Below are 9,050 nucleotides of genomic sequence, written 5' to 3'. Positions count from 1 at the left end.
CAATCCTTGTTGCATCAGTCCACGGAAGACCGTATCATCGCTGGGGCGACAAGACCTCATATAATCTACAAAATGTCAAATGTTCAGGAGAGCCAAAAAACATGGTGGCCAAAGCACTATACCGAATGGGACAGCCGTTCCTTTGGCATGGTGGCTTCATTTTTGGGGTAGGCCAGCTGGGATTTGGACAGGACATCACTTCACCGATTATTTGACTGTAAATGCAAAAAAAGTCATTCTCACCAAAATTGCAGATATAAGGTCTTGTCACCCCAGCGACGATACGATTTGATCAAATATTGCCTTGTTTATCAACAACACTCGACAGTCATTTGGGAGTTATATTTTCCTGTCAAGATAATGTTTTCCCTCAGAGCTATGTGCTTCAGGGGAAAAAACATAACTCCTGCGGGAATGCCACATGTTATGTTACACTTCTAAAAAGGCAATATCTGTATAATGATTCTGTACAGACATCATTACAGATCAGGGGCGGATCCAGGAATTCTGTAAAGGGGAGGCACCTTTGCAAAATTAAAGGGGACGCACGCACCCCTCCCATTTTTTTCTTTTTCTTTTTTGTTTTAACCAAAAATAAAGAGGGGGTGCGTGCCCGGTGCACCCCCCCCCCCCCCCCCCCCGGATCCGCCACTGCAGGTGTAGATATCTACATGCTGACTAACGGTCACCTTAACATCATTGATGAAAGTCCCGTTGAGGCTCTTGTCGATGACTGTGATGACAGGACTCTGGTTTTCATCCGTTTCTATGACGATCTCGGCGTGTTGTCTTGAAATCAGCCTGGTATAGATCGTGGAGTCTAAGAAGAAATCTACCACCGTCTTGTTCCTCCCAAGAATGTTCCTTGACTTTTGAAGTCTATGGAGATGTCAGAAATAAATATTCATTAAATACTAAATATCCTGGTACATCATAACCACACAATCTAGTATTAAAACAAAAATAGGAAAAAATACTTAAATCTTGATACAGTAAATCTGCAGGTAAGGAAAAAAAAATCTTTAAACAAAAGTTTTTAGAAATACGAAGTTTTACTGATCTGTAAGTGTACTGTCAGGTGTTCTTAAAAAAGAAGGCCCAATGTGCACTGATGGCTGTGATACCTTGTTAACTGTTGGCCCTCCAGATAGATAGAAGGAGCTATACAAAAATAGATGATGGGTCATGTTATTGTTAATTATTATACATTGTACTCCATGCATGGATAATAAACTGAAAATTTATTTTTTGTATGGACGATGGTGCGTGTTGGCCCCTTGCCTGCATGCTGGATAAATCTATGTTACATCAATTTATCTACGCATGCCTTCATATTTGAATGTTGGCACAATCAGTAAAACTGAGGGCAACTTTGCAAGCTTATCATTTCATTTGTAAGATTTTATTGACTCTATCGACCCCCTCTCGGGGTATGAGAGTACAAACATATTTACAATATATGAATACAAAAATATAAGTGATAATGTACATGTATGTGTGAAAATAACAGATATAAATAAATATGTTTACAAAACAAGGCGTAAAGGGGGGAGGAACATTTGAGAAAGATTGACCCCTAAGAAGAGAACAAGTGACTGTTTGGATCACATTGCCTCATTCAATTACACATGGGACAACATCGACCCAAGTTCCATTTTCCAGAAGGCAGAAAGCAACATATCAAGGTACTCGAGGACATTTCCATGAATTCCAGAAGATGTCATCCAATCACAGACACTCATTTAATCCTTAACGTTATTCAAAACAAAATTGTTTAAATCTTGGAATTAGGTTAAGCTTAAAGGGCTACCGGTACCTACAAACACAGCTCGCGAAACCCTTCTATAACCCCGGGGCGCTCCTCGTTCGGGCTGGTCACAGTTACTGTAATTGTATAGTAAGGGTACTAGGTCTCGCGCAGGGACCTAATGATCGCGCATAGCGTAACTGCGTATAGCAAGCGATATTACGCGTAGGACTAAGCGCAAAATTTGCCGATACGCCCATGGAATAAACATACCTGACTTACCGCTCAACATGAGAAGGAAGCAGGTAAGAAATTTTGATTTCCAACAAATTTTCCACTAAATTTCCAATTTTTTACCTTGTACAAACCTACCTTCCCTTAAAATCTGTTCTAAGGATGTTGTAGCCTAGACGTGTCGTCTCGCTTGTCTCGTTCGTAGTCGATAGAATTCGTAATTTGTTCGATCGATCGTTTACCACGTGACGTCATCATACACAAGAACAATGTATACTGCCAGCTACGCTGAAATACTGTTAATAAATGTTGTTTTAAGTCAAATTTTAACACAACGATTATAATATTACAAAGGAATAAATATTTCAGTCTATCGAAGTTGAAGTGTGATTTCAATTTGAATTTGCTTGTGATTTCTTGCACTAACTTGTGATATATTTGTGACAGGGGAGGGCCATGATGATACTGAAGAAAACAAATTAGATGAGAGTGTGACAAATGGGTGACGAAAATGAGAGGGTGACGAATGGGTGAGCACACACACAAACACACACACACAAAATATATGTTCATATTTTATTTTTTTCCATTTCATATTACGTGTATATTATTGGTTAAAGTGATTAGAAATATTGTAAGAAAACTTTCTAAATGAAAATCATTAACGATTATGAAAATATCAATGATAAAAATAATGATAATAAGAATGATAAAATGATGATGGTGGTGGAAGTGATAATAATAATAATGAAAATGATGATGATGATTATGATGATCGATGATGGTGGTGGTGATAATAGTAAGAATGATGATAATAATAATAATAATAATAGCACATATAATAATACTAATAATAGTAATAACACATAAAATGATAATAACAATAATATACACAAGTTAGGTAAAACTGCTGTTGCTTAACAGGGACAAATCTAATATCAAGTGAAAAAATATTCTACGAAAGCTGGAGCACGTTACAGCCGCAGAGGGGCAGACACTTTCACGCATGAAACTACAGAGGGCAGCTGCGCGATCTTTACATACCCCGAGAAATTGAACGCATAAAAAAAAAGTCCGACATGCAAACGGCGACAGCGCACTACTCCGTCATCGTATCATCAGGAGATTCTGGGAGGTGATTTTTCTGCATTTTTGGTGATATTCATTGAGAAATTCAGGTACGATTATGGAATAACTTCTATTATCCTATAGCATTTCAAATTTTCGTGCGCGATATCTAGACCCCTCAACCATACTAAAAGTGGATATTTTCGCGCGACTAATTTTTCACGCTTGGCCGGGTGAGAAGAATTTTGCGTGTTTTTAATTCTGCAGAATCAAGACAACAACCACTGGAACATAGATCCTATACCATGCAAAAATATTCGCGTGTTTTTATTTTCGCGCTAGTTTCTGCTTGCGCGAAAATTTCCACTTTTACGGGCACAGCACTGCCACTGCACTGGCTAAACGGTAAACCCTGCCACACTTGAAATCTATCTAACGTTACGTGAAGATGGAGGTGTGGCACTTGGAGGTAAATCTATATATCAAGGTAAATTCATGTTGTTATTGTTTTAACTGTTGAACGAACCTGAAAACATCTTTCACTCCCTCGCAGCTCGGTTTTGCACCAATCCGCCGGAGCCTATACCCCGATGGGATAGGTGGGCAGCTCGCCGCCGCCGCCGGGCTCGTCTGGCGTTGTCTTCCAGCTGCTGCCGATCCATCTCCACCGTCTACGAACTCAAGAGCTGTTTTCGATTCCACCGTTTCATCACCATCATCCATGACAAGATTGAAGGAGAGTTCACTCACTACGCATTTGCTTCTCGTAGCTTCTCAGGTGTGATGATGACAACTGGAGCTCTGATGCGTCAAAGTTTCGTCCGTGGTTCCCTCTGAGGGTAGCAGAAATTACAGAATACTGCGTGAAGTCAGACCCACAATACAATACGTATTACAGTACAGTGTACGTAGAATACTGTGATGCAGTGCCGTATATTAATATACGGCACTGCTGTGATGTATACACGGTATGGATTTGCAGTACAGTGGAATTATGGAGCGCCATCTAGCGGTGGGAATTCATTGGACACAAACAAGAAGTGAGAGCTAGAGAGGCGTCTAAGTTTATGTTCGATAATTTGGCGCGTCAGTGAGAAATCATGAATATTAATTTTTCGCAACATTTTAATACTCGTACAGTACAGTGCTGACGTGTCTTATCATCTCATCCGAAAATCATATACTAGTAAGCTGCGCGCAAAATAACTAGTTTTGCCGGTCACTTTCATACTTTTTTTCATTCAAAGTTATGAATGTACAATGTACATTCAAATTCACAAAGCTAACGCACGCACGCGAAAATAATATTCAGGCATTCAAATGCAGAATCTGCAGGGATGAAATTCATTCATGGGAGCTCTTTTTCGTTTTCGTCTAATCACATTCACGCATGGGCGTTCAATTCCCCAAATGTGATTAGTGCTGCATTTTGTACTCGTGCATTCAAATTCACGCAACGTGTTCAATTTCCTACTTCGATCACAAGATATGGATTTTTAAATAAGTGATAATTAAAAGTGAGGATGGGGGTGAAGAAATTATCGAGCCAAAGTGCACACGGTACACCGGTATACACAACCCATAGGGCTTGCATATTATTTGCCAGTGATTGTTTAAATTTTTCTATTTTTTTTTATTCAAGAAATGTTAAATTGTAGAGGGACCACTGAGCAGTGCATCCAAGCAACACAAGGACATACCAGTCAGTCCGCAGCACCCGATAATTCGCTCGTATTTATTCAACTCGTATGCAAGCCCGCTTTAGGCTTGCATACGTAATGAGCTGCGTAAGGGGATTTTGTGCTTGGGCTTTCGGCTACAAAAATACACCTTATGTTCACAAATTTGGTATCAAATTCAAGGAAAATATGTAAACTATCGTCACATGTTACTCAAATTATTGTAAATGAAAAATATCATAGCGTAATTTGAGCTTGAAAATGATGAAAAAAGTAATTCGTGCAGTACATTTTCAAGACGTCAAAAAAATACCAAATTCACCTTGCGTCTCAATGAAAATGCTTTATTTGGTAGTCCATCTCCTAATCTTTGTATCCATGTAAATATCTTGACAATTTGTTGCTTAATCCGGTCAGGAACCAGTAAAGTATACATCGATGTCAGTGCTGATCAGCTTGAAACCGTGCAATTTCAAGAGTAAGCTCTCTCATTGGACAGCGCCTGCACTCAGCGCTTGCATTACGTCATTACGCTGCTACATAACGGTTTCATGCCACTTGCGGTTTCTTGGCACGCGTGTAGTTCAAGCGCTGAACGCACGCACTGTCCAATGAGAGAGCTCTTTCGCACCACTGTACACTTTGTGCGGAGCATATTTCTGGCTTAGGAGTGAATTTTACAGACATTTCAAAACGGTAAAACTAGTATAAATCATGCTTGCGTCTCCTTGACTCCAATATATGATGAGTATCTAAGTTTCCTCTCTACGAAAAAGCCAAAATCAGAAACAGCAGTTTCTTAATCCGGTCAGGAACCAAAAAAGAACTTTAGATGACAAAATCTTCCGTGAAAAGCAGGTAAAATTTACGCAAATTCAACTGATTATATAGTCATGATAAGATTCGATGTTATGGGCAAATTTAGTATCAAAATAAAGATCAAAGTCTGGAAAACAATTTACCGTGACTTGTAGCCATGACAAATGTATGTACAAGTCGCTACACTGTGAAAACCATAGCCCTATCAAAGTCTCGCAAAATCTCGCACGACGAGACACCTTTCGAACGCAAAGATCGTCAACGAGAGTGCTGAATAAATCTTGCCGGATCGGCTCATTAGCATACGTGCTGCGGACTGACTGCATACTCCTTGACGACACCGCGCATGCACCATAAAAAGGACAACACCCCAACACTGATGATCACACGTACATGCATCAATTTTAAAGACAAACTGGCACATAGTCTCATTGCACATAGTCCAGCAAAAGTAACCAATAAGATAGCAATAAACAACAAACAAGAGGCATACAATTAATGTAGACTAGATTCAATGTATAGCCGAAATTAATTTTTTAAGGTGTCAATCAATCTTCCCTGAATTATGGCCGTTTGTTATCTCTACAGTGCAATGTGCCTGTGCATGCCTATAATTCCCTCGTCATGCTTGTAGAATGAACAGGTGGACCACCCTATGGCAAAATAAACAACTTTCATCATCAAAGCCCGATCTATTCAGAGGTAAGTGAAAGAGGCACACGTAGGCTACTGAAAACACGACCAAAAGCTATATAGGCCCTAACTTAAATGAACCTAGCTGGCATGGCTTTTGAAGCTAGTGATTGAATGCACTTATTTGGAACATGCCTTTTCACAATTTCGAATGACCGACGAGATTCCATTGCCGGCATGAAATGAATTTTATGATGCTCATCCATCATTTCTGAGATAAATGCTCCCATAATCTTAGATTTGAATTACGCAAAAGAAGAATATTGCTCCGATAGTGAATTTGAACTACCAGATTTTTAGATTTGATTGTTGATTCAGTGCTGCGAGTGGAATGGGTGAAACTGAATGCTCGGAATATAGGTACGTGAATGATAAAATTATGAAATTGACCTGGAAAACCTATAATAGACTTTTAATTGTAAGGAGCTCATTATCTATACCTAAAAGATAGTACCATAATCAATAGTCAAGAATCGAATGAACAAAATTATGCTTTATATTAGGTTATTATGAATAACGAAATGACACAGACTATATATAGAAAAATTAGATTTTACCAAAAATAGTGTTTTCTTTTTTGTATATGATACAGTATATGATTATCAGTATATCTCTCTGTATTTTCAAAGAAACTCTCGAATAAAGCATTGTTATTTTGGAAAGTAGGTCAAGATAAATTGAAATGCTCTCTCTTGTGTGAATAGTTATATAATACAGTGGATTTATTATACGATCGATATTTGATTTTTCTCTACGGCTCAAAACTAGCCTGCTGAGTGGTTTATAAGTAAACTCATTGTATTTAAGTGACTATAATGATATCATAAAGAATTGTAATTTGTTAATATTAAAAAGAATAATGTTCTAGTTTTCTTTTTCTTTTTTTGATGATGGAAACGAATTCTACTGAATTGAATTGAATATCCTCAAAATTTCATTTACATGTATTGACCCCTTGGTCGTCATATTATTAAGTGTAAGACTATATATTTAAAACAAATTGAATCGCCAACTGAGCAAAATACTGAGAGTCTAGAAAATTCTAAGCGACAAAAAAAAAATCAAAATAATGCCTGCAATAAAGTGTAGGCCCCTGATGTTAGATTCTCTTGAGGAGAAGGAAGTAAAATTGAATAAGATAAGAGATGAAAATAAATCAGATGTTGACTGGACAAAAAACTATAACACTTATTGTGAAATTTAGTTGAGGCTTTTTCATCTGTTTTTTTTTTTCACAGAGCCTATGTCACATATGATTAATTTTCTTGTACAAGACTGAAATGAGGGACAAGCATCGATGTGTAATGAGCCTAAATCTATTCATCTTTTTTTTTTTGCGGGCTAATAAGATTGTACGAAATGGCGGTCAACCCATTATAGCCATACAAATTTCAAATAAGTAAAATTGAAGAAAGATTTTACCCCTGCAGGATTTTGCCCCCTCAATGTTTGAAAGACTCCTTGTTTAAGAAAAAAACAAAAAACAAAAAACAACTACAACAACACCAACTGAAAAAGTGTATCTTGTGGACACAATTTTACAAAATAAAGTAGACAGGAATCTGTCTGCCCAGAGGAGTTTCTCGGCGGAACAAGTCAGGAATTATCTTCCTGACGGTACAGTATAACAGACTGATCGTTCGGTCAAATAATGTATGCAAATTTCAAAATGTAAAACCTTCCTGTCATTACCTCATTTCTTTTATTCATTGAAATACTGAAGTTATCACGCTGTATATAATTATCTGTATGTACTTTTTGTGTGGTTTTATCATACTTTAGTATAAAATAACAACAACAATAGTACTCGATTGAGGTCGAGAGCAGACAGCACAAAACAGTGCAACTCTATGACGTCATCTACTGCATATTAATGAAGACTGTACGGTCGACTGAATTTTCATTCCACTAGCACTCGGAGCTCAGTTATGGGATACTATGGCGCGTAATTACGAATCAGCTTACACAAGGTCGTAGTTCATCAAAATTGTATGCACTGCATGTATGAGGTATGTACACGTACGTACTGTACAGCTGTGTGCATGCTTAGCTTGCTTATTACACGACTGCTACCTGTCGTTACACGTAATATGGTAGCCGGATCATGTGAAAGGGATTCGGTATTCGGTACCGGTAACTTCAGAAGTCAGCCGAGTTACGAAAACCTAACGTTAGACTGCATTTATCGGCGCGGCAGACAATTTACCAGACTTTAGACAAGACCTGAAATGTGGTGTACTTTGGCCCCTATATAAACGGTGCAGTCACTGGATTTGCACCCGCGGTAACCAACACCCGCACCGCCGGGCGCGGGGCGCTCCGAGCCGGGCTGGCCGGTCGCAGTTAATCTCCCCGTGAACTGAGTGAAGAAACAACAAGAGGTAACGGTTAGAACTCTAGAAATCTACGCTGAATCTGGACACGTTGACACGCAAGTTACTGATACTGTACTAGCGTTAGTTTTAGTACAGTGGTGTAAAAAAAAAAAAACTAAAAAAAAAAAAAACTGTAGGCCTAACGTTAATTACAATTAGGGCCTAATGTTAGAACGGTTAGATCTCTAACGTTAGCTCTATGTTCTAAGTTACATCTCAAAATGGCAAATGCCTCTCACAACTTGAGGCCCACATAAGTTACTTAATAAAATTACTTAACGTTAAAACTACTAAAATGGTTACTGAGTGATACTTAGCCAGATTCACCAGTTTGATGATGATGATGATGAATAGACGAACTGTGACTGTGTTAACGTATTGTTAGGTAGAACCGGATCTAACCGTTAGGCCTATAATTTAGATTGTCATTTTTGA

The sequence above is a fragment of the Diadema setosum genome, chromosome 15 (assembly GCF_964275005.1).
Source record: "Diadema setosum chromosome 15, eeDiaSeto1, whole genome shotgun sequence".
NCBI classification, from domain to species: domain Eukaryota; kingdom Metazoa; phylum Echinodermata; class Echinoidea; order Diadematoida; family Diadematidae; genus Diadema; species Diadema setosum.
Note: the sequence above shows the minus strand (reverse complement) of the source record.